The following is a 24,154-nucleotide window of genomic DNA, read 5'->3' as shown; positions in this document are numbered from 1 at the left end:
TTTGTTTCTCAAATGTGATCCAGAGAGATTGGTCCAAGGGAGAGGTGGACGCCACCCCTAGCGGTGCAAAGCACAGGGAGCAAGGGGGTGCACACAGGGATCGATCGCCAGGGAGGAACTGGCAAGAAATCAGTCATCTGAGGGAGAGAGGAAAGCTCTTTTCGGAAACAAAGAGGTCCTGGTAAACGTATTTTAGGGAGATCTCTGTTTCCGGGATTGGTGGGGCTTTAAAAACATTCACTAGGAAGCCAGGGCCCAGCTCACAGGCCCCCACGGTCACCTGGAGTCCAGAGGAAACCTGTGGAATAAACCTAAGGCCCAGGCCCAGACACAGCCAAAGGCCTGGGGATGAGGGGGGACGGCCCTGCCCCTGCTGAGCTGCCCGGGGCCTTCGGCACCAGGTCCTCAGGTGGGCACACGACTCAACAGGCCCGGCGAGTGAGCATTGCAGCCAGGCCACCTCCCCAAAGGCCGAGTCGGCACAGAAAGACACCACAGCTGCCAGCTCAGTGCCTGCACCTGCCTTCGCAGAGGCCCCCAGAGGATGCAACTAGCTGTATCCCTTGGACTCCGACTTCCCCACTGGAGAGGTGCAGTCTCAGAGGCTCCTGGGGGGACGGGAAGGGACTAAACAGTTGCCCAGGGCTTGGGAGAAGCTGGCACCCCTCTTGGTGGTGAGCGTGTCGTCAGCAGTGTGGGAGAAGGGAAACTCCTCTCTGGATGTGAGCATTTCTAATGTTGCAGGGATTCAGCCAGATCCCTTAACCAATGGCATTTCAAATACTCCAGGAATAAAGAAGATGTGGTGCATATATACAATGGAATACTACTCAGCCGCAAAAAAGAACGAAATAATGCCATTTGCAGCAACATGGATGCAACTAGAGATTATACTAAGTAAGTCAGAAAGGGAAAGACAAATACCATATGATATCACTTATATGTGGAACCTAACATATGACACAAATGTACTTATCTATGAAACAGAAAAACGGACATAGAGAACAGACTAGTGGTTGCCAAGGGGGAGGGGTTTGGGGAGGGATGGAGGGGGAGGTTGGGATTAGCAGATGCAAACTATTATGTATAGGATGGATAAACAACAAGGTCCTACTGTTTAGCACAGAGAACTATATTCACTATCCTACGATAAACCATAATGGAAAAGAACATTTAAAAAAAGAATGTAAAACTAAATCACCCTGCTGTACAGTAGTAATTAACACAACACCGTAAATCAACTATGCGTCAATAAAAAAAATAACAATTAAAATACTCCAGGAGTCGGGTGGGACCACACTCATTCTGACCCTCAGTCACATGGAGCTTTGTGTTATCAGTGTGGACGCATCATTCATTTCTTTGCTGATTCACTAAACATGCAGGTCAGCCTCATGCCAGATACTGTGCCAGGCCCAAGGGCACAAAGGGGCACGGGATGTGGTAGCTGGCTTGTAGCATTCATATTCTAGCAAAGGAGGGAGGCATGATCTAGGGAGTGGGCCCCTGGTGGTGGGACGGACGCACCGGAAAGAAGGGTTCAAAGCAACTGAGGGATGCCTAGGAGTCTGCCAGGAGGCCAAGGGCAAGGGCATCCCCAGCAGATGGAACAGCAGGAGCCAAGGCTTGGAGGTGGGAACGTATCACGTCCGTGAAAGCACACGGCTTTATCAGTGGGCAAAGTGAGAGCATAATGACCCCCGAGTGTGAGTGTGGGGCGCTGGGGGCGAGGGAAGCAGGTACCCAGCCGTGGCTAGGTGACAACAGACTGGGTGAGTATACAGAAACCACCCAAAAAGTTAGCCTTTCAAAGACCGAAGTGGCACGCTCAGAATTCTATTTAGAGAGAGAATTCCGACAGAGGCTGCGACAATCATTCATTCATCAAAAAGGCATCACGGAAATACGATGGCCAAAACAAACAGAACAAGGCCCTGGCCCTTCACGAGGCCAGAATCTAGTAGAGAAGCCAAAATGGACCATTTAAACATGGGCTAAATGCACGTCATTCATTCATTCATTCAGCAAATATCTGTTGAAAGCCCACGTGCCAGGCACCATGCCAGGCACAGGGTCAGCCGTGAACACACAAAATCCCTGCCACCAGGGATTCAGGAGACACAATCCACAAGGCACACGAGAGATCGTAGGGAGTGTGAGGAAATGGTAACTGTTATGAAGGAAAATAAAGCAGGAAAGGAGAACAGGGTGTCGGAGAGGGGCACTGCGGGCACCACAGAGATGGTCGTGGAGGCCTCACCCAGTAGGTGACATGTGAGTGAAGACCTTAAGACAGCTGGTGCGTGAGCCATGTAGCTACACAGGGGAAGAGCACTGCAGGAGAAGAAGCAGCCTGTGCAAAGGCCCTGGGGCAGGAGTGTGCCTGGCAGTTTGGAGGGAGAGCAAGGAGGCCACAATTGGAAAACACACAAGGAATTCAGGCAGGGACAGAGGAGGGGTACCCAACCCAGCCCCAAGCAGAGGGAGAACAGAGAAAACTCCTCAGTGGTTGTGAGCCTAGATTCAATATTAATGGGAAAATAAAGAGTTCAATACACTAAGATAATGGGGATAACACGCCCATGACAGGTGAGAACAACCACTGTGCCACAAGGCCCTGCAAACCTGGGTGGGACGGTGCGGGCTGGGGGCCTGAATCAGGGTGGGACAATGGGGAACGGGGAAGGACAGCCACTGTAGGGGTGGTTAAGGAGCCCTGGCGTTGGACGTCAGCGTGTGAAGAAGGGGGAGGACCTGGGATGCCCTGAGGTCTTCAGGGACCAAGGGGAAATCCAGAGTGGGGGCAGGTCTGGGGCCGCAGGCAGATTCAGCCCTGAGTGGCTGAGTTTGGGAGGCAGCAGTGGGAGGCCTGCCCATGAGGCAGGTGGCCACCCCAGCTATGAGTCTGGGGGACAGACAGGTCTCCAAACAGTATCAGAAACTCCTGGAGGACGGGCACCTGCCCAATCTGTCACCACCTCCCCCAGAACCTAGGAAAGGAAGGCAAGGATGCACGTGGCCCTTGTGAGCTATTACCTGTGAGCAAGGCACGGGTCTCCCTGCCACGTCCCTTAGTCCTCAGGGTAACCTCCGTCTTACAGCCAAGGGGACAAGCACACGGAGAGCTGACCCGTGGGAATGGCAGGGCGGGGAGGAAACCCAGGTCTGTCCCACCCCAGCCCCTGCCTCCCAGAGGTGAGAAATCCAGACTTGCTGGCTTGACTCATGTCCAGATAGAGAGCAGCAGAGACAGCCATCGACCGGCCTCACCCAGGAGTCCCCAGGCCCCCACCGTGGGTGTCCGAGCCAACCCCCGATGGCTTTCAGGCACAAAGACGTAACTTCCCCGGGACCCTGAGCGCCAGCACAAATACAAGCCTGCTCACAAATAAGGCATCTTCTTCTAGAACCCCCCCCCCCCAAGCAGCGGGGTCACTGAAGGAGGGGTAGACACCATTGCTGGCCCAGTGAAGTCACAGCTTCCAACTCTTGTTGGACCGAGATTTTCTGTATTTCGACAATCTGAGATGCACACTTTTCTACACTTTGGCATCTTTGGAGCCACCATCGATCAGGCAGGAGGGACGACTCCATAGTCACAGGCCACACGTGAGCGTCCAAACATGCCGCGTGGTAGGAAGGTGATGGTGTAGAAGACGGGGGCACCGAAGACCTGAAGTCACTGGAGACTGGGGGAGACAGACGCTGAGCATGACGCTGTTTGGGGGGGGATTCCCGATTTCATTTGCATTTTCCTGATTGCTTTCGCACAAACCCTAGACCCAGGAGAACCTTAGGCGTGGTGAAATTCACAAGGTCACTCCAGGCTGGGGCTTGAAGGGACCGTTTCCTCCCAGAGAGGAAGGGCGGTCAGGGGAATGAAAGTAACCAGAGAGCAGCAGCGCGGGGACAGGGGGCACACCTGAAACTCACAATTCGGCATTCTTTCCACTGTGCCCGCCCACAGGCGGCGGGCGGCTCCACCTCCATTTCTTTTTTTTTTTTTTAATTTTTAAATTGGTATCTTTTTTTTTTTTTTTGGCTGTGTTGGGTCTTCGTTTCTGTGCGAGGGCTTTCTCTAGCTGCAGCAAGCGGGGGCCACTCTTCATCGCGGTGAGCGGGCCTCTCACTATTGTGGCCTCTCTTGTTGCGGAGCACAGGCTCCAGACGCGCAGGCTCAGTAATTGTGGCTCACGGGCCTAGTTGCTCCGCGGCACGTGGGATCTTCCCAGACCAGGGCTCGAACCCGTGTGCCCTGCATCGGCAGGCAGATTCTCAACCACTGCGCCACCAGGGAAGCCCTCCACCTCCATTTCTGACTCTGCTCTTCCCTCCTCAAGGACGGGCTTCCTGGGGTCTTCCAGGTAAAGTGCCTTCTCATGAGGCCCAGGCTCCCCGGCCACTCTGGAGCCTTACAAGTCGTGATCCCCTGAATGGTTTCTCCAGTGGACCCACTGTAAACCCTGTTCCACGCTGGCTGCAGTGTTTTTCAATTTCCTCAGGTCTGAGTTCTGCAGAGACGTAACTGAGGGTGTTCACCTCGGCCCTCGCATTATGTGGCGCGAGGTAACGAGAGCGGGGACGGCATCGGGTAGCGTTACTGCCAGAAGGGGCTGGGGGATCACAGAGCCAGCACCCTGATTTTTCAAAGCGAAGAAACCAAGCCCTGGCCGGGGTCTCACAGGGCAGCATCCGAGACGGGGCTGCAGGCCCTTGGTTAAGTTATAGATTCTTTTCCTTCTGGTCCAGAGCATCTCTGAAAATGTCAAATGGGATTTTGGTTGTTTTACTCTATTTCTTTCAGTGCCTGGAAATTCCAGGAAGATTCTGATTTTGGTCACGGCTCTGCACTCGGTTTATGTCAGCGTCAGCCACACAGCCTTGGGAAGAGGGTGGAAATGGAACATTCTAGAGGCTCTGCGGCATGGGTAAGAGGACTCCCTGGTGGTAAACCAAAGGGACCAGGCATGCCAAGGCCCCTGGGTTCTACCTCCTCCCAAGATCTGAATCCGAGGAAAACAACCAGGTGCAGCCTTAGGTTTAGATGGAGAAAATTAGTCCCAAAGCAAGAGTCTAAGGTGGGGGGATGTGAGAGAGGATGAGGAGTATTTCCTCTGCAGTGCACTGAGGACAAGCGGAAAATTCATGGCCAAGTTGAGATGCCAGGCTGGGGAGCCACCTTCACCTCCACCCCCCTCCCGCTGGCTCCCTCGGTCCAGGGCCGATGGCCAGGAGCGCCGTGTTCACGGCCCACCCTTAAACATCCTCCCACTTCATCGGTGAACCGCGGGAACAGTTCTGGAGGGGGTGGACTGGATCACAAGCTCCTGCTGCTGGACCACAGAGGCCAGGGTAGGCTGGGATACCCTTAGATGAACTTGGGCTCTCTCCTCCTGCTTCTGAAAATTAACTCCGCCCCAAGCCACTCTTGTCTCACTCATCAAAAAATCATTGGTAGGGGCTTCCCTGGTGGCACAGTGGTTAAGAATCTGCCTGCCAATGCAGGGGACACGGGTTCGAGCCCCGGTCTGGGAAGATCCCACATGCTGTGGAGCAACTGGGCCCGTGAGCCACAACTACTGAGCCTGCGCTCCGCAACGGGAGAGGTCGCGACAGTGAGAGGCCCACGCACCGCGATGAAGAGTGGCCCCCGCTTGCCGCAACTGGAGAGAGCCCTCGCACAGAAACAAAGACCCAACACAGCCAAAAATAAAAAAAAATTCTTTTTAATTAAAAAAAAATCATTGGTGGCACATTTTCTCAGGAGACTTTCCACCATTCCCCAGGGCTGGGCTGCAGAAAGCCTGGGGTCCCTGGGACTTGCTTCTCCAGCCCCTGGAGCCCACAGTGGTTTTTAAGGTCAAGTGTGCCCAGTGGAGGCTGGGCACAGCCAGAGAAACTGGGTGACAAGGTCTGGTCTTCCTTCTCTGCATCTGCTGCCCCCTCTAACATCCTGCTCCCCAGCCTGCACGATGTTCCCAGGGCCACAAAATGGGGACAAAGAAACCAATATTCTCGCCCTTCTGCACGGGACCCACATCCTCTGACAAGTGGCACCAAGGTCCGGAGTCACACAAACGCTTGAGAAGGACTCACGCACGGGTCCTTCTCTTTCCTTTTGCTCCCACCAGCAACCCACCAAGTCCCGGGGGCGTGACCGCCAAATGGACACGGGTCCCAAATGTGTCCACTTCTCCCTATCATCCTTTCTACACCCCAAGCCTCCATCATCTCTCACCTGGAAACCCCCAAGGCCTCTCCCCTGATTCCTCCAGAGCAGCCAGGTGATCTTACGAAAATGCAAACAGAATCTGATCACCTCTCAGCTCCACACACACCCCGAGCTTCCCTCCACGCTTGGAATGAAACCCAAATGCCTTCTCTGGCCTCCCATCACCCAGCCCCTGCCCACCACTCTGACCCCGTCCCCCTGCCTGCCCTCCTTCCACCTGCTGCACCCGTGGCTGTCGTGTCCAGCTCCTCCAGGGTGTACGTGGGATGCACGCAGCCTGCTACACGGCCCCATTCCCCCAGGGGAAAAGGAGCCCCTCCGAGCCTCACCCAAACACCCACCCTGGCTTCGCACTGCCTAAGCACAAGCCCCCTCATCTAGCTGAGATCTGTGGCCTCTGCAGCGTGAAGCTCTCGGGGCTGGGACACCCTGATGTCCCCTCCTTCCCCCCGTGTGAGCTTGCCTCCTGTGGCTCCCGCCTTCCCATCTGACCCCAGATCTCCCGCCAGTCGTCTGAGCCCAGGTCCGAGCTGTCCTCCATCCTCTCACCCCCCTACAGCCCCCACTCCCAAGCCAGACGAGCCCAAGTGGGGGCCAAAGTGACTGTCCAAGCCCCTTGTCATGCCAAGCTCTTTGCACACCCCTCGCTATTCACTTCCCTAGCAAACCAAACGACGTGAGGTCCACACACCTCCCCTCCTGACTGCCCACTAGCCCTTCACCCCTACGACACCCACTTCACTAGATCCTATCAAATTCCTTCAATGAACATCATTCTCTACCTCTTTCAAACGTGTCTCCCTTGCTCCTTCCCCCCACCCCACCCCGCCCCTGTGCCATTCATCACCCTGCCCCTGTGCCATTCATCACCCCGCCCCTGTGCCATTCATCACCCATCCTTTCACCCTGACTCTGCTCTGAAGCCAGGCTGACCACAGACGACTCCTGGCCCTGCCACTTGTCAGCTGGACGACCTCTGGCCAGTGACTTAAGACTCCCCTGAGCCTCAGGCTTCTCATCTGTAAAACAGATGTAACACTTAATTTAAACACTTGGTGAAGACGGGATCAGATAATGTGATTGAGCCCAGCACGCTAACGGATGCCAATAACTGGCATTAGTGTTATCATTAATAGATATTTGCTGAGCATCTACTCTGCGGCAGGCTGTGTGATGGCGAATACAAAAAACAACAGAGGATATGGTCCAGCAAGCCCACTCCTGGGCATATACCCAGACAAACCTGTAATTTGAAAAGATACATGCTCCCGCTATGTTCATAGCAGCACTATTCACAATAGCCAAGACATGGAATCAACCTAAATGCCCATCGACAGATAAATGGATAAAGAAGATGTGGTACACACATACAGTGGAATATTACTCAGCCATATAAAAGGAATAATAGCATTTGCAGCAACACGGATGGACCTAGGGATTATCCAATTAAGCAAAGTAAGTCAGAAAGAGAAAGACAAATACCATATGATATCACTTATATGTGGAATCTAAAATATGACACAAATGAACTTATCTACGAAACAGACTCACAGACATAGAGAACAGACTTGTGGCTGCCAAGGGGGAGGGGCGGGTGGGGGAGAGATGGATTGGGAGTGTGGGATGAGCAGATGCAAACTAGTATATATAAAATGGATAAACAACAAGGTCCTACTGTGTAGCACAGGGAACTATACTCAGTATTCTGTGATAAACCATAATGGAAAAGAATATGAAAAAGTATATATATATACGTGAATCACCTTGCTGTACAGCAGAAATTAACACGACATTATAAATCAACTCTACTTCAATAAAGTTTTTTAAAACACAAAAAAATAAAAATAAAGGACAAAGGCTCTCACAGAGCCTGCAGTAGCTAGAACCGTAGGAAAGACAGGCACATACACAACTACCACGATAATACTAACTGGAAACACGAAGCATGTGCCAGGTGCTGGAAAACGTCCACATAGACCAACTCATTTAATCCTCACGTCACCCCTGTTTTACAACCCTATTTTACAGATAAAGAAACTGAGGCACAGAAAAGTGAAGTCATTCGTCTGAGTATCACAGTAGAGGCAAAGTCAGGGTTCTCACCGAAGCAGCCAGGTCCCAGGGTCTGGTTGTAGCTAGCGGGACCAGGCGCTGCAGAAGCAGGCTTCTTTAACTCCCCACAACGCCTCTCACTGTTAAGGGCACAGGGTGCCCTTAATGGCTCAGTCATTAAACTATGATCTGTGAACAGGAGGCCCCTGCAGGATTTCCTCTTCATCACCCGGCTACTGCCCGGTCATCAACCGAGGCCACTGTCATCGTCAGCATCACTGTCGGAAAAGAAAGCAGGGCTGAGCGTGGTCTGAGCGTGGTCCAGGCCCACGTTAGGCCCTGCCCAAGGTGTGACCACGGAGTTCTTGGGAGTCTGGGCAAACCACCCAGCAGGCTTCCACCCACAAGCTCCCTGCAGCTCAGGAAGTGGAATCCGGAGAGAGGCTGCTGGGACGAGGGCACCAGGGGACGGTCTGTCCTGCCGACTGTCAGGGCAACAGCCCAGGGAGGGGAGCGGGAAAGGGGCATCCTTCACTCGCTGGACCTCCGTGTCTTCCACCACATCTCCACCCTGGATTCCCTACCTCGGGAAGGAAAAAGCAAGGATGGTGCCCGGCACACCCAATTATGGAAGAAAAGCATCTAAGAGTCAGAGAACATGAGTCAGCAGAGTGGGACTGCTGATTTTTAAGAAAAACGGATGTGATTATGAGATGTGGGAACTGAGGGACCCGGGGTGATGCAGACCTGCCTTTCCTGGGGATCAGGCACTGTGCGAGGCTGAGGGGCAGGGGACCAAGCGCTGCCAACACATCCGAGCCCTCGCTGGCTCCAAAGACAAAGTCACTGCACTCAGGATCCCTGGAGACTAGCTTTAAAAAACTACAGATCGTTTACTCTCACCAGCAAGGTTGGTGATTGTAAGTGTATTCAAAAACTTGGTACAACAACATGAATAATCCTTTGCTTCTTGGTGCTGGTGTACAGATCACCAAGCCTCCCGAAGTCCTAAAGTGTATCGTGAGCCCCAAGAGTCAAAATGGTAATGAACTGGCATAAGAATAGAGAAAAAAACCTAATCAAATAGAAAGTCTAAAATAAGATCTGTTTATATCCAAAAAACGGGGAGAAAGTTGAGACAAAAAAGACAGATTAGGGGGCTTCCTTGGTGGCGCAGTGGTTAAGAATCCGCCTGCCAATGCAGGGGACATGGGTTCGAGCCCTGGTCCAGGAAGATCCCACATACCACAGAGCAACTAAGCTCCTGCGCCACAACTACTGAGGCTGCGCTCTAGAGCCCGTGAGCCACAACTACTGAGCCCACGTGCCACAACTACTGAAGTCCGCACACCTAGAGCCCGTGCTCTGCAACAAGAGAAGCCACAGCAATGAGAAGCCCGCGCACTGCAACGAAGAGTAGCCCTCCCTCGCCGCAACTAGAGAAAGCCCACACGCAGCAACGAAGACCCAACGCAGCCAAAAATAAATAAATTAAATAAATAAGTTAAATAAATTAATTAATTTAAAAAAATACAGATTAGGTAGTGAGTGGTGTTGAGGCAACTGGTTGACCATCCAGGAAGTATAATAGCTACACTCTACTCCCTTTCCTTCTACCAGGGTATCTCAGACAGATTAAGTTTACACGTAAGAAATGAGGCTGCAAAAATTACTGGAAGAAAAAGTAAGTAGTTGTATACTCTTGGGGTCAAGATCGCTGTTCTACAGGATGCCACCAAAAGCAAACACTGCAAAACATGTATCTGACTATATGACAATTTTAAACTTGATGTCAAAAAGCACCACAAATTTTAAAATTTCAATAACAATAAAATCAATAACAACCTGAGAGAAATATCTGTAAGCCAAAAGATGGACTAAAAGTTACAATCTTTCGCATATAAAGAGTACATTAAGGAAAAAGATGAACTCTTACTGAAAAATGTATGAATGCCCCAACAGGTAATCCACAAAGTATAAACTTAGGGAAAATGTTCAGCCTTTCTTGTAAGTTTTTGAAGACATACAAATTAAAACAATCAAATACCACTTTTCGCCTTCCAGGTTGGCCAATATATTTTAGAGTAATTGATGCCCAATACATACGAGGAAATAAGGACAAGCACTGCACACGCTGTAAATTGGGATGATTTGGGGGACATCTATGACACAGCACGTATTAAAACAACATGTGATACAACATGTACTTACTGTGGCCCAGCAGTTCCACACCCGGGAATTTATCCTAAGGGAACACTGAGAGTGGCACAAAGATCCACTTAGAAGGATAATCAACGCAGTAAAGCTTAGAGTGCAAAAAAGCTGAAAACAGCCCCAAAGTCCACCTTTAATGCCTGATTAAGTCGTGGTACATCCACAGACACCAATACTATGCAGCCACACAAAACTACAGAGTATAAGACTATTCACAACAGCATAGAAAGACAGCAACAACATATTAACTAAAAAGCAGTATGACTGCGTACTACAGAAACATACATGCATAGATAAAGGTCTACAAGGTGACAGACGCTCTGGGGTGTTAGGGGCTGGTGAGATTAACTGTTCCTTGCATGTCCTTCTTCTTTTCCTAGTCTCTGTCTTCCAAGTTTTCTACCATGAACAGGCATTGCCTTTGTAACACGAATAAGTAAAACAAATAGTTTAATCGGAAACAACAGCACAAGATTGGGAGGCTGCGGTTACGCCCTGACAAGCCGACCGCTGCTTGGTGTGTAAGGCCCCCCTGGACCCTCGCGCCTGCTCTCCATCAAAGGTCACGGCATCCTCGTAGTCTGATCAGGAGGCTCACTGGGAAATAAAAGCCACTGTCCCATCGAAGTCACCATTTGCTAGTTATGAACCAAACTCGAGGGGATTTCGGGGTGTGGGGAGAGTGAGTGTTGCTGCTGAAAGAATGTAATTCTGAAACTCCTTAGGAACCCAAACGCATGCTGACCAAGAAAGACAACACGCCCTTGACCCTGACGGGGTCGTATTCCAGCTCTGCCGTATCAAGAGAGGCACTGACACGTTAGGAGGAGTCAGGGGTGGTGACTGAGACCACGAAAGGTCTGGAAATGGTCACACACAGGAGGGTTGGTGTGAGGAAGTAGGTGTGATCACGGGGGGCGGGGTGGGGAAGAAGAAAAGCCTGGGGCGGTGGAGGGGAGGATGTTTTGTGAAAGCAGAGGCAGCTGTTCCGAAGTGTCCAGGGAAAAACTGTTCCTGACCAGAACTGCCAACCCTGGGCTGGGTCCTGGTGTGGCTGACCAGAGGGGTGGGATGCTGCAGACCGCATTCCTATAAGGGGACGGGGGGGTGGTGCTGGCTGAATGACTCACGGGCGCAAGAAGGAGTGGGGGGAGGCGGCAGAGCCTCTGCAGAGCACACGTGAGCGAGCACAAATTATCCCGGTGCCAGAATGATCATGATCATAAACATGCCGAGAGGTCCCAGAGAGAAAATGAGGGCCTGAACGGAGCGGGGGGAAATCACAGAGGAAGCACGCTTGGAATAGGCACGGATGAACAGAGAAGATGGGGGAGGAAACCAAAAATAGGATGAGGCACAATTGCCAGATATCATACTGTGGGATGAAAAATTAGCTCTCCCCGGCACAGCGCAGGCAGGGAGCGGCTGCGGAGATGCTAGTTTCAAAGGGCAAAGCAGTGAAAGCCATGGGGAACTAGGGTCTGAATATACATGGCCTCCAGGAAAAGAAGGAGAGAACCATCCTTAGGAGCAGACAGGAGTTTTATCACCCGTGGGGTCATTAACAAGCTGGCTGTGGGGACCTGGTTCACTCATGGGAATTTCAATTACAACATCCAGCTCTCTGCCCGATGTGTCCATCTGGACCATTGGTGTCCTAATTTCCCCTAGCCCCACGTGGCCCTGTACTGAAACAGGACCGACCTCCCTCCTGGTCCCACCACCTGGGATGACGTATAGCCTGGGGGCTTAATCCTCAAGGTCCCCGATGGGCTCCTCCCCTGAGGCTCACACAGGTCTCCAGGAAGGCACAGAGGATGTACTTGACGTGCTGAGGTCAAACCAAACCCAAGTTCAATCATCACCAAGGATGGATCAACTCCTGGAAAAACCTGAGTATTTTTAAGCAAGAAGAAAAGGAGAAGGAAAAAACTTATACAGAGCCCAGCGGCCACCTGAGCAGCCAGCAGCTGGTACACAACAGCACGGGGATAACGTGATGTGACGGAGGGGGATGGGGCAGGACTCGGGGCATCTTGATGGGGCTCCCATCACTGCCAACACCCCTACCAGCAGCCTCTTGGGGGCTTGAGGATGAACAGCATCCAAAACCTGAGCAGCAAGGAAGTCACTGTCAAAGGCAGCAAGTGTGGGCAGCCAGGTGCCCTGCCAGAGGGATGTAGGAAAACCAAATTAGAAAGGGGCAGGTGGGTATTTGGCCCGTGGCGAGTTGCAAATGTTCCAGCCTCTCCCCAAGTGGGGGAATATTTGAAGAAAACAGAAAGCCACCCACTATTGCACACCTGGCCATTTATGCAGCATCACCACCCCGCCTCCATCCCAAAATCCTGCTCACAGGTAGGTGAGGAGTCTGGCGTGCCAAGCCCCGGGGACTCTCCCTAACAATAACTTCCATAAGCTTCCTCCAAGCACGTCTAAGAACTAACTTACCAATTAAAATGGGCAAAGGATCTGAACAGACCCTTCTCCAAAGAAAATGTACAAATGACCAATAAGCCCCTGAAAAGAGGCTTAACATCGCCGGCCATTAGGGAAATGCAAACCCAATCCACAATGAGATGCCACTGCCTAGCCACCCGGATGAGGCAAATATTAACAAGCGCTGGCGAGGATAAGGAGAGAGTGGTAAGCCTCCTGCATTCCTCCTTGTGGGCATGTAAAATGGTGCAGCCACTTTGGAAAACAGTCTGGCAGTTCCTTCAAAAGTTAAACATAGAGTTATCATGTGACCCAGCAATTCCACTCCTGGGTATGTACCCCAGAGAAATGAAAACACATGTCCACACAAAAATCTATTCGCAAATGTTCATAAACAGCCAAAAAAGTGGAAACAACCCAAATATCCATCAACTGATAAACAGATAAATAAAATATGGGCATGTCCATACAATGGAATATCACTTGGCCGTAAGAAGGAACGAAGTTCTAATACATGCTACTATATGGATGAACCTGGAAATCAGGATGGGAAATGAAAGAGGCCAGTCACAAAGGACCACATAGTATATAATTCCATTCATATGAAATTTGTCCAGAATAGGCAAACCTATAGACAGAAAGTAGATTAGTGGTTACCTAGGGCTGGGAAAGGGGGTTGATGGATGGGAGAAAAAGAGGAGTGACAGCTGGTGAGTACAGTATTTCTTTCTGGGGTGACGAAAGTTGACCGTAGTGGTTGCACAACTCTGAATATACTAGAAGCCATTGAACTATGTACTTCAAATGGGTTCATTCTACGGTATGTGAATTATGCCTCAGCAAAGCTGTTTTTAAAAAGAATTAACTTAATCCTCACATCCTTTTGAAGGAGGCACTATTATTAACCCCCTTGTACAGGTGAGGAAACTGAGGCACAAAGATTAACCTGCCCACCCACCCTGGTCACTTGGCAAGTGGCAGAGGCAGGATTTGGAGCCGGGGGTATGACCCATGATCCTCGCTCTGAGAAACTGCTGGAAGCTGCTTGCAGCCTGAGATGTGACACCTACCCCTCTTCAGTTGCAACATGGAGGGGACAAAGGGGGGCAGAGCCCAGCCCTCCCAGTCCCTTCCAAAGGGGGTCTTGGGCAAGATGGCTCCCTTCTGTGGACCCTGTTCCCCACCCCAAAGGTTTGGGGGTCAAGGGGAACAACGAGCCCTGCACAGGGAGGCTTCCCAAGGCCACGGTCACTCCTCTGGGCACAGACCAAAGGCCAGTGGCTCTGGATGAGGCTCCGCCAGTCCTCATGCTTCAGAAATGCGCAGCCTGACTGCCGGCATCACCAGCTATTCTGCAACCGCTCTACCCCGACGTCCGGCCTTCCCTCGGGGAGCAGAGTGCCCTTTACCACCTCCCCTCCAGGCAGCGCCTTTCCTCGGCTCCCGATGACAATCTGCTTTATGTCCTCTCCGCCTCCCTGCCCTGTCCCCCGGCTTTCTCTCTATTCACGCGCTGTTTCCTTAGACGCTGCATTTTTTCCTATAACATCATGTCTGATCCAGACTTTCCGAAAAGCACCCTTTCAGGCCTTGCAGCTTCCCCAGTGTGTCTCCCGGCTGGGCTGGACCGAGGCCCCTCCTCTGTCAAGTGAGGGGGCCGCCCTAGCCTCTCTCCCACACCCCGTTCAGGGAGCCACAAAACACACTTTCATATCAAAAGCCACCCCCTGTACCTCGGCCACAGATCCTTCCCGAAAGCAGACAAGATATTCTCCATCAACAATAAATAAATAGGATGCACTCAACACTTAAAAATATTTATATCCCATACTTGTATTTTAATATATTGGAATGTTCTCCCAGCTTCTACTTCTTGTCTAGCTTCAAAATAATACATTTCTAACACCTTTTCTGGGGAGGACAAGGGGTATTTTTCCACCAGCCCTGTGAAAGGCAGTCCCCCAGGCAATACAAATAAGACTCTGTACTGAGGGGAGATTGGAAGCTGACCTTCTGGGACCTTCTAACGTGACAAGGAGAATGTGATGGATGGGGAGCGTTTCCTGGCCCCGGTTTTCAAGCTGAGGCAGGCACCGTCTTCCTCGCCTCCACAGAACAGCCTGGGATTTCAGCTTCGGAAATAAAATAGGGGAAAGTTGGAGAGATGGGTTAGAGAAAGGGGGGCAGGGGAGGAGGGGGGCTCAGGAGGAAGCCCCCACCATCCCAGCGGCCCCTGCAATGGTTCAGGGAAGCAGACAGCCAGCAGAGATGCCAGAGACCATCCAGCTGGACCTTATGGAGCAAAAGCGGGGCCGCCAAGGCCCAGTGAAGTGAAGGACCACAGAGGCCACACAGCTAGTTGGTGGGCAGGTGGGTCACAACTCAGGGATGCTTCCCGACCCTGCAGGGGCCCTGCCCGCCACACCTCACGGCCTGCCCTCACCAGGGAGCACCTGCCCCCTCGCTCTGTGCTCTGCAGGGCCGCTTGCCTGTGCGGACAAGGGTCTGAAAGGCTCACAGCCTCTTCTCCAAAAACAACAGAGCCGTCGCCAGCACCAAGAGGCCATGGCGCTCGGTTAACCAAATAAGATGATCCAAATGAGATGATGAGACCCACAGGCGGCTTTCCAGGCCTCTGAGAAGCTTCCACGATCTGCCCCCCGGAAAAACAAATGCAGAGGTTGAAGGAAGGGCCACCCAGCCTGTCCCTGGGGCCTCCACCCATCAGCCCCTGTTTGTTTTGTTTACGAGAGGAAAATTCTCCCACTGTCCAGGGAGAGGAGGAGAGGGGTCCCTCCAGGGCTTAGGACCCAGTGGGTACCTGGCCCCCACTTGCCCCGCCGGCTCTCCTCCATCACTCCATCAGAGGCTGCTGGGTCCAGAGCCTCAGCACAGCCAGGCCTGCTGTCTCTGGGGGCTGCGGCCGCGGGAAATGTCAGAGCCGTGTGTCACCACCCCTGGGAGGAGATGAGTCAGCACGCAGACCTCACTCCCGCCTGCCTTCTTTCCCTCAGAGGCCTCCTGATTGTGTTTGTGAAGACGGTTTTTAACCGAACTCCAGCACACACGAGTGGGAGCATTTAGAGCATTTATCAAACCCTGCTCCAGATTTCAGCGGGATCTGTCCAGCTCCAGGAACCTCTGTGGACAAGGACACCCTTTCAGCATGACCTTCTGCCGAAGGTCAGGACCTTCTCTCGGGAGCTCTGGGACAGGTGAGCAGGGTGCCGGTACCTGGGGAGGCAGGCTGAGCCGACACCAACACGGTGGACCTTTGGACAATCCCACCACACTACCCTCAACTCCCACGCTCCACCCAAAACTCCAAAGGTTTTCTCAGAAGCCTTGAAGCAGCCTCTACGCGACTTCTGGTCACCAGAATGAATGAGCTCGAGGCATTAGTTCTTCATCTTCCCACTTTCACTGGACCCGCCCAGGTGCTCCCACGTGGAAGAAGCTCAGGCTGGCGGAGGGAGGGAGGGCTGTTGAGGCCGAGGCAGCCTGGAGCATCAGGAGGATGCGGTGGGGGGGGGGGGGGGGCGGGGGGAGCGGGGGGGACTCCTCCCCCAGGAAGAATGTCCTGAGCATCCTACACTAGCTGCCCAGTGTGTCCGTTTCTAGAAATACAAAGACTGCCCCCTTAAGTGGCTCACTGTCTAAAGAGGGAGACGGGCACAGACACAGATGGTTCAGCCATGGGATAAACACTGCCAATCAAGTGGGAACCAAGAGATAACAGAGGAGGAAGTGCTTCCCAGCTTTAATTTTTTAACCCAAGTTAATTAACCCAATACATTTATTTGCAATAAATCAAACACTACAGAAACATATGCATGTTATATACTAAAAGTAACCTTTATCCTACCCTATATACCTTAATATAGTCACCCAGACCTTCATAAATAAGTACATATACATCTTTAAAAAATTAAAAATTATCATATGCTTATACTATTTTAAATACTCTCTTTTTCCTGTACTCCTTTTAAGTCAATAAGTAATATGATATAGTGTAATTTAATTATATTATGTATAATATTATACAACAATACCTTAATAGCTGAATCATACACATTTCACTTTATAGCCATAGGAGAGTTTTTTAACTCATCTATTGTTGGACACATTTTTTGCTCCTTACTGCATGCTAAACGGATTTGGATCCTTCAATGAACATTTCAGTTTTCTTGTCATCGTTCCCTATATTCCATCTCCACGTCCATCTTATCCTGCTGCCTTTTAATCTCAGACTGTCCCCGACTGAGGAGTGTTGGCTTTGGTTGCACAGAGAGTATCTTCTTGCCATTTGAGGGTGCCAACTTCCTGACATTTGCTCCTGGATCCTGTGGTTTGATCCTTTTCAGAGGTGGGCTCTTTCAGATACAATTGACTCTCTTCTTCACGGTGGTCACGCTTTGTAAGGTTGCGGGAACACTCAATGTGCAAACACTGAACCATTGCTCCTAAGGGAAACACAGCGTTACGTTCCTACGAGCCTCTGGCCGCAGCGTTATCGTAGATCCATCAATGCTGAACCTTGTTGCGTGTGTGTATCTGTTTAAAGACACCTATTTAATATATAGTTGAGTCATTAGCCTGGAACTCACAGCCAACAGCACCATAACTCATGCCTGAAGGAAGCTTATTCAACACACAGATTTTCTCCGTGAGGCTCATCTTGCACTTACGACACTAGACAGCACTTCAGCCCTACACTTGGGGGCCATTTTAAACAGTGAAATCGTCAACAAAACGCACAAAAATTCAAAAAATGTGGCACCAAGTAGACCGCAAGAAGGACGCTTGTTTACAGCATGAGCTGAAACAGGAAGGCCGTGCGTAGCCTTGTGCAACCTCAGCTGGGAATGTGCCCTCGGGGTGACTCAGAGCCTTCCCCACTCTGCTCATCCCAGGGTGACTGTGAAAGGGCCGTGAGGACTGTTTCTGGGGGTACAAACAAATTTTAGCAAGTAGGTAATAAGGAATCCACAAATAACGAAGGTCGATCAATGGTACTCTTTTTTTCCTTGGTTCTGCTCTGTATTTTCTATGGGTCCTGTTTGTTTTCTTTGATCTTCAAAAGGGCAGGATCTGGACAAGTTCGATATCTGCTAATGGTCAGAGTAGCCCGTGCTGGGTCCCGTCTCAGCCCACTTTTGCAGGGGTGTGGCCACCTGCTCAGCTCTGTTGTGGGCCAGGTTTTGATGTTCAGCCAGGGGGCATCCTCCTTTATACCCACTGCCTGTTTTCTGGGACTCTGAACAGATAGAAAATGTGATAAACTACGATGTCCAACATGTACAGCCACTCCTCTCTGGGGAATGGCACCTCACAGAATATACTGCTCCTCTGGGCATGTACTTTTCCTGCCCTATATCCTCCCAACACTGCACCCTCTTGCACACACACACACACACACACACACCCTGATCTTAACCTCTTAACCTAGCTGTTCTCTGAGATGTAGTGGGTTGAATAGCCCCCCAAAGATATGTTCATGTCCTAATTCCCAGTCCCTGTGAATATAACCTTATTTAGAAGCAGGGTCTTTGCAGATGTAACAAAGTTAAGGGTCTTGATATGAAATCATCCTGGATTTAGGGTGGGCCCTAAATCCAATGACAGGTGTCCTTATAAGAAACAGAAAAGGAGAAGACACAGAGTCACACAGAAAAGAAGGCCATGTGAAGACAGGGGCAGAGACCAGAATGACGTGGCTACAAGTCAAGGAACACCGAAGGTCTCCAGCAGCCACCAGAAGCTAGGAGAGTCAGGAACCGAATTCTCCCTCAGAGCCTCCAGAAGGAACCAACCCTGCCAACACCTTAATTTCAGACTTCTGGCCTCCTGAACTGTGAGAAAATTAATTTCTGCTGTTTTAAGTCACCCAGTTTGTGGTAATTTGTTAGGGCAGCCCTGGAAAACGAATACACCTAGACAGAGAAAGCTGTATCGGGTGGGAAGGAGGGAAAGGAATTCTGCTTTCCCCACCTCACGGGGCAGCTCCTAAAGGGATTTCAGGTTTTCTCACTGATATAGACACTGAGGTTCTGAGTCAGGCAGCATCCAGTAGGGAAACATCAGTCTGCCCTCATTCAAGCGTTTGCATGTGGCAAAACCACATCAGAGGATACAAAGGACAGAAGTAGAAAAGGACCACGACAGACTGGGGGAAAACAACGGCAGCACACATAACAAAGGCTTGGTATCCAGAATATATAAAGAACTCAACAAATAAATAAGAAAAGACAAACCAATAGATCACACACATACATACAATAGCTATGAATATGCATGTTACAGAAAAGGAAACCTGAACAGCCAAAAAAAATATGAAAAGATGCTCAACCTCACTAATAAGCAGGCATATGCAAATTAAAGAACAATGTAAATGCAAATTTAAACAATACACCCATTGGACTGGCAAAAATATACAAGTCTGACAATACCAACTGTTAGCTATGGCAGGGAGAAATGAAACCCTCCATGTAGAGCTGGTGGAAATCGGTGCAATCATCTTGAACAGCTATCGGCCAGCATCTAGTAGTTTTGGAAAGAGCCAAATAATTATGGGTTTTGGTGTCCATCCTAGAAAAATCCCACACATGACTCCAGGAAATACAGACAAAGCTGCTTATTGCAGCCATGTTTATAATAAGAGAAAACAGGGGGAAAGGCTAAATGGCCATCCATAGGAAACGGATAAATGACTTGTAGCTTGTTTACACAATGTCATATCATATAACCCTTAAAATGAATGAGGTAGGACTTCCCTGGTGGCACAGTGGTTAAGAATCCGCCTGCCAATGCAGGGGACACGGGTTCGAGCCCTGGTCCAGGAAGATCCCACATGTCGCAGAGCAACTAAGCCCGTGTGCTACAACTACTGAGCCTGCGCTCTAGAGCCCGCGAGCCACAACTACTGAAGCCCGCGTGCCTAGAGCCCGTGCTCCGCAACAAGAGAAGCCACTGCAATGAGAAGCCTGTACACCGCAACGAAGAGTAGCCCCCGCTCGCCGCAACTAGAGAAAGCCTGCGTGCAGCAACGAAGACCCAACGCAGCCAAAAATAAATAAATTAAGTAATTAATTAATTTTTTAAAAAATGAAGTAGAGCCCAATGAAGCAACACGGATCCATCTTGAAAACACAGCAAGTTATAAAATGATACATCTAGCATTTAGATAAACTCATTAACTCATAAAACAACACTCTGTATTCTGTGTAGATACTCATATGCAGTAAAAGTTGAAAAAACATGGAAAGACAAATCAACTATACAATTTGTCTCTGGGAGGAATGGAGTTTTATGGAACTAAATAGGAGAATGAAAGGTACTTCAACGGTACTGTATCACAATATTCTCTTATTTAAAAAATAAAGTCAAAAAGAAATGGAAGAAAAAACTTGGAAGCACATAACTATCAAATAAAGGAGAATATCATAACTTCCTAGAGAGTGGGCAGATAAAGTGCTCTGAGAATGCAGAGGACAGAGACCTCCACCTTGGGAGGAAGGCTTCCTGGAGGAGGTGGCACGGAGCCTTGAAAGAGGGATGGTTGAGATTTGGAGATGGGTCTGAGAATGCTTTCCATACTACCCTAGGCCTGCTCTCTTGGGCACTGTGGGTCAGTCTATTTGCTATGTTTACGGAATAATGTCTTAAGTTCTCAAATTTAATATAAAAAGTGACAGACTTGGACACTTTCTGTTTATCTTTCTTTCAAGGCCAAGCTACCAAGGTGGTGGCTGTAAATCTTCTGATCCGCAGCCAGGGGCTGGAGAACAGAAACCTTTCCCTGACTCCCTTGCAGCTAGGCCTGTGTGTGATTTAAGCTCTGCCAGTTAGGCTCCCGTATGAATCTGCAGGGAGAGAGCCAGGGCAGGGGGCATCCTTCCACGGGGTGGGCAGTGCAGGGGAGGTGTGGTTCTGGGGCTGCAGCAATGCCTCCACTGCCTGGTTCTGCAACTTCCTGATTGTGGCAGAGACAGCGGCTCCCTGGTGGCTTGTTCTGGGAGAGATTTGGGGTCTTTGTTCCTGAAAGTCCACTTAGAATCTTTTCTTCAGCCCTCCCAACAATTCTGAGAGTTATCTAAACTCTTTAATGAATCCCTTTGTGTGTGTGTGAGCAGTGGATTCTGTTATTTGCAACTAAGAACCCTGCCCAATGCAAGTTCACCAAATGTTTCTTTGTATCAAGCCTAAGGACTTAGTTTGCCAACTGACCTCACCATAGGCTACAAATACAATAAACCAATCAGCCCAACCTGTGGAGAAGTTGGGAGAAGTCAGTCATACCCTGGGCATCGATGTCCAGCTGAACGGGTCATAAATCTAATCCAACATCTCCATGTTCACACAGGGCTCCCCGCACCCCCAGACTCCCAAATTTCTCTTTCTCTTAAAATGTATAATCTGGAACGAAGACCCATTTCTTCTGGCAACAGCATAAATCACATTTTATTTGAGCATTTAGGATTCATTTCTCTCAACTAACTGAGATATATAGAATTTCCATTTCAGTCTGTAATTAAAATACAATTTAAATGCATTTGGAAACTTAAACCGACACAGACATTTGTGTTTATATTATAAAATGTCTTGATACACTTTAAAATATGGTAATAATAACAAAACAAATTTGGCACTTACAGGATAACTTCTGCCCCAGAATCATAGAATTTGGAGTATGTCACAAATACAAAAACATACTACAGTTTTACCTAACCTCCTGAGTTTGTAAATAAGTGTGATGTTGGAGTCACATGGGCCCCAGTCCAAATTCCATCTCTTCTATTTTACAGACAAGTGACTGTGAGCACATTACGTATATATCTTTCTGAGCCTCAGTTTCCTCAGTTGTAAATGAGATTAGTACGTGGTTGGTGTGACAGGTGAGATAACTTGCGTGTTAAGCGCAGGGCATGGATCCCAGTAAGTGCTTGATAAAGGGCCAGTGCTGTGATGAGATGATGATGGTGGTGGTGGTGGTGGTGATGATGATGATGATGATAGTGATGGTGGTGGTGGTGGTGATGGTGATGGTGATGATGTTGATGCTGACAGTGATGGTGATGGTGATGATGGTGGTGGTGATGGTGATAGTGGTGGTGGTGGTGATGGTGATGGTGATGATGTTGATGCTGATGGTGATGGTGATGCTGCTGATGGTGGTGGTGGTGGTGATGGTGATAGTGGTGGTGGTGGTGATGGTGATGGTGATGATGTTGATGCTGATGGTGATGGTGATGGTGGTGATGGTGATGGTGATGGTGATGGTGATGGTGATGATGTTGATGCTGATGGTGATGGTGATGGTGGTGATGGTGATGGTGATGGTGATAGTGATGATGATGGTGATTGTGATGATGATGATGATGATGATGTTAGTGTGGTGGTGGTGATGATGTTGATGTTGATGTTGATGGTGATGGTGATGATGATGGTGATGGTGATGATGATGGTGATGGTGATGATGTTGATGCTGATGGTGATGGTGATGGTGATAGTGATGGTGATAGTGATGATGATGGTGATGGTGATGATGATGATGATGATGTTAGTGTGGTGGTGGTGATGATGTTGATGTTGATGTTGATGGTGATGGTGATGATGATGGTGATGGTGATGATGATGGTGATGGTGATGATGTTGATGCTGATGGTGATGGTGATTGGTGGTGGTGATGGTGATGGTGATGGTAATGGTGATGGTGATGATGATGATGGCAGTGATGACAGTGATGATGGTAGTGGTGTTGGTAATGATGATGATGAAAGAACAAAGTATGTTTTGAAATGTCAGTGACTGGATGGCAAATCAAGGATCAAAACCAAGCCCAAAACCAGCCCTTAGGGTATTCAGCTCTGTGTGTTAACTCAGAGGCAGGTCTCCAACTTCAAAACTTTTGTCCCCAAGATACAAAATGCAAATGAATTCATCCAGGTGCGGAATCCTTAGCACCAAACGTGAGATACTACTGCCCCATCTCATCTAAACAGCAGGGGGAAAGTCCCATTTCTGCGGTTAACCACCAGTGGGATCACAGACAAGCCACCTCACATCTCTGGGCCGGGAAATGTGGCCCAGTTAGTGCTCCCCCCAAACTTCAAGGCACATATGAATCACCTGGAGAATCTTGTTAAAATGCAAGTTCTGATTCAGTGGGTCTGAGAAGGTGCCCAATACTCTGCATTGCTAACAAATTCCCAGGTGCTGCTGTTGCAGCCTGAGACCACGCTTTGGGAAACAATGGCCTAGAAGATTTCTCAGTTCCCCCACCCCCAGACTAGCAAGCTTTGATCAGAACACAAGGGCCCATCTGCTCACCATTCATTCTTTCCTTTTTCCTTCTCTCCAACCCACTCCCCTCCACCTTTGGGCTGCCTCCTTTTCTACCCTACTCACGCGTTTGGGGGGGTGAGGGGAGGATTCTCACAGTTCCTAAAGAACCAGAGATAGGTTATCTGTTCCCTATCAACAGCATGAATAGAAAAAGAGAGAGAGAGAGATACCAGATCCCAAGGAACCAAAAAAAAAAAATCTTTTAGGTGCAAATCCTGTTTCTCCTTAGCATGGAGCCCTCACCCCCAGCCCCTTTGCCTGCAGAAGCCAGGGATAATATCACGAACACCGAGGACCTCCCACGTCTCCATAGATTTATAACAAAACCGTCTCAGCAGGAAAAATTATTCTGGATTTATGCCTCCTACATCCACCTGCTGGCTGAGTGAGTTCTTTTGTATTCCAGAAATGTTCCTAAGCCTTTCCAGGCCACCAATGCCATACCCCTGGCTCCAGAGACCCGCCCCCCCCCCCCCCCCCGAGAAAAGGCCGTGGAGAGGCAGCTGTCCTGGGACCGGCAGAGCAGCCTGAGCTGACCGGCCAGGCTGGCCCCAGAAATCCAGGTGTCGGGACGCAGCTTTTCTGGGAACCCTGTCCCTGCTGGTGAACGAGTTATCACCACGCCTTCCCATTGCAAAGCGGACACTCAAAACTAAACACCTGCCCATAGCTCCCCAGGGTTCTGGCCCAGACAGGAAGCAGGAGTTCCGCCCCCACTGGGCCCCCCAGCTCAGACCCGGAGGCTGGGTCTCTGGCCGCCCACACGGTCAGCCGGACCTCTGTCCCACAGTGAGACAGATGGGTCTCCACAGCCCTGTCCCACTTGGAGGCACTCACTGTGACCGGGGCCTGGGCCTGGCACGGTCCAGCCCT

General features: G+C 50.1%; 1 protein-coding gene and 1 long non-coding RNA gene across 4 annotated transcripts in view; one reads left to right on the top strand and one right to left on the bottom strand.

The window, feature by feature from the left end:
- Window positions 1-24,154, bottom strand: part of NTN1 (netrin 1) — a 193,064-nt gene that overhangs the window by 95,516 nt on the left and 73,394 nt on the right. The window lies entirely within an intron of this gene.
- LOC309618728 lies at window positions 15,414-20,031 on the top strand. The gene is made up of 2 exons (XR_014238601.1): window positions 15,414-16,152; window positions 19,750-20,031. It is a non-coding gene; the product is annotated as an uncharacterized lncRNA (long non-coding RNA).

The sequence above is a fragment of the Balaenoptera borealis genome (genome assembly GCF_965194805.1).
Source record: "Balaenoptera borealis genome assembly, chromosome: 20".
Lineage (NCBI taxonomy): Eukaryota > Metazoa > Chordata > Mammalia > Artiodactyla > Balaenopteridae > Balaenoptera > Balaenoptera borealis.
This window is presented reverse-complemented; position numbering and strand designations above follow the sequence as displayed.